Consider the following 2,500-nt stretch of genomic DNA (forward strand, 5'->3'; position numbering starts at 1 on the left):
TTCGGTCGTTGTAACAGACGATCCGCGCAGGCGCATTCGCTTCGACGTGCAAAACGCGCTACTTGCTACGACGACGACGGTGTTGTGCGACGACGGGCAGCGCTCGTCTACATGTTGTATTTTATGAAATACACAAGTTGTGTGTGCTCATCTGGTGGTTGATGTACACTTTTCCAGTGTTATTTTTATAATACAATAATGTAGTTGGGGCTATGTTCGACGCCAAAGACTTCGTCGTTTTTGTAGTGAATATGTAGTTGTTGAATGAACTGTGTCGACCGACGGATCGTGTCTTATGCGTGTCCGGACGAGAACGGTCGTATTAATTATTTTGCATGATGAGACGCGACAGTACACTGTACCAGACGCTCGGACGCGTGTCAACAGTGTGCTTCGCGTCGATTCGAACAATACAAAAGTTATATGTGAGGCGCTCTATAGAATCCGGGCGTAATCGTGCATGGATGTCTCGCGATCGTGTCAACAGATTTTACACACGTGAACATTCAGTCTCGTTACGAACGTTCATCATCGGGGCGTCAACGCCCTCGTCGTGCGAGTCGCGTCTGTGACGAGTTGAGACATTACCCGTTCAGACGTGCGAGCGCGCTTGTGAACCAGGTGGCGCGCAGCACTCAACATTGTTGTCGTGTTGTGCACCATCGGTTACACACCTTAAAAAACATTTCAGAGCTCGCCCGGTGCCGTTCGCGTATTGTAACGATCGCGAACGCCCGGGACGAGGGAGGACCTAGATCGTGCGCGCGCGCAGCCGGCGGACACCGTCGGTGAGCGCGCGCGCGGTAGAGGTTTTTCCTTATAAACAAAAGAAGCTCCCTGGTTGATCCTGCCAGTAGTTATATGCTTGTCTCAAAGATTAAGCCATGCATGTCTCAGTGCAAGCCGTATTAAGGCGATACCGCGAATGGCTCAATATATCAGTTTTGGTTCCTTAGATCTTACTCAGTTACTTGGATAACTGTGGTAATTCTAGAGCTAATACATGCAATCAGAACTCTGACCAGTGATGGGATGAGTGCTTTTATTAGATCAAAACCAATCGACGGAGGGCCTCGCGTCCGAAGTCGTTAATTTTGATGAATCTGGATAACTTTTGCCGATCGCATGGTCCAGTACCGGCGACGCATCTTTCAAATGTCTGCCTTATCAACTTTCGATGGTAGTTTCTGCGACTACCATGGTTGTCACGGGTAACGGGGAATCAGGGTTCGATTCCGGAGAGGGAGCCTGAGAAACGGCTACCACATCCAAGGAAGGCAGCAGGCGCGCAAATTACCCACTCCCGGCACGGGGAGGTAGTGACGAAAAATAACGATACGGGACTCTTACGAGGCCTCGTAATCGGAATGAGTACACTTTAAATATTTTAACGAGGAACAATTGGAGGGCAAGTCTGGTGCCAGCAGCCGCGGTAATTCCAGCTCCAATAGCGTATACTAAAATTGTTGCGGTTAAAAAGCTCGTAGTTGCATTTGTGCGCCGCGCTGTCGGTGCACCGCATCCGCGGTGATACTGACACGTCTGCGGAGCATATCGTCGGTGAGCCGGCGGTAATACGCCGGTTCAATATCAAAATCCTATCGCGGTGCTCTTCGGTGAGTGTCGAGGTGGGCCGACAATTTTACTTTGAACAAATTAGAGTGCTCAAAGCGGGCTCAAAATGCTGCTTGAATATTTCGTGCATGGAATAATAGAATATGATCTCGGTTCTATTTTGTTGGTTTTCAGAACTCCGAGGTAATGATTAATAGGGATAACTGGGGCATTCGTATTGCGACGTTAGAGGTGAAATTCTTGGATCGTCGCAAGACGAACATCAGCAAGCATTTGCCAAAGGTGTTTTCATCAATCAAGAACGAAAGTTAGAGGTTCGAAGGCGATTAGATACCGCCCTAGTTCTAACCGTAAATATGTCATCTAGCGATCCGCCGACGTTACTACAATGGCTCGGCGGGCAGCTTCCGGGAAACCAAAGATTTTGGACTCCGGGGGGAGTATGGTTGCAAAGCTGAAACTTAAAGGAATTGACGGAAGGGCACCACCAGGAGTGGAGCCTGCGGCTTAATTTGACTCAACACGGGAAATCTCACCAGGCCCGGACACCGGAAGGATTGACAGATTAACAGCTCTTTCTTGATTCGGTGGGTGGTGGTGCATGGCCGTTCTTAGTTGGTGGAGCGATTTGTCTGGTTAATTCCGGTAACGAACGAGACTCTAGCCTGCTAAATAGGCGTCGTCATTTAGGTGTGCGTGGCCACGTGTCACGCAACTCACTGGCGACGTATTAAAATTCTTCTTAGAGGGACCGGCGGCTTCGAGCCGCACGAGATTGAGCAATAACAGGTCTGTGATGCCCTTAGATGTCCTGGGCCGCACGCGCGCTACACTGAAGGAATCAGCATGTTCTCCCTGGCCTAGAGGCCCGGGCAACCCGCTGAAACTCCTTCGTGCTGGGGATTGGGGTTTGCAATTATCCCCC

General features: G+C 49.9%; 1 non-coding gene across 1 annotated transcript in view; it reads left to right on the top strand.

Moving 5' to 3' along the window:
* The first annotated feature begins 834 nt into the window (after positions 1 to 834).
* LOC135119260 (small subunit ribosomal RNA) overlaps positions 835 to 2,500 on the top strand; it is a 1,901-nt gene continuing 235 nt past the window's right edge. Inside the window, exon 1 of the ribosomal RNA XR_010278088.1 lies at positions 835 to 2,500. This exon is cut by the window's right edge and continues 235 nt beyond it. This is a non-coding gene — a ribosomal RNA (small subunit ribosomal RNA).

The sequence above is a fragment of the Helicoverpa armigera genome, chromosome 31 (genome assembly GCF_030705265.1).
Source record: "Helicoverpa armigera isolate CAAS_96S chromosome 31, ASM3070526v1, whole genome shotgun sequence".
NCBI lineage: Eukaryota > Metazoa > Arthropoda > Insecta > Lepidoptera > Noctuidae > Helicoverpa > Helicoverpa armigera.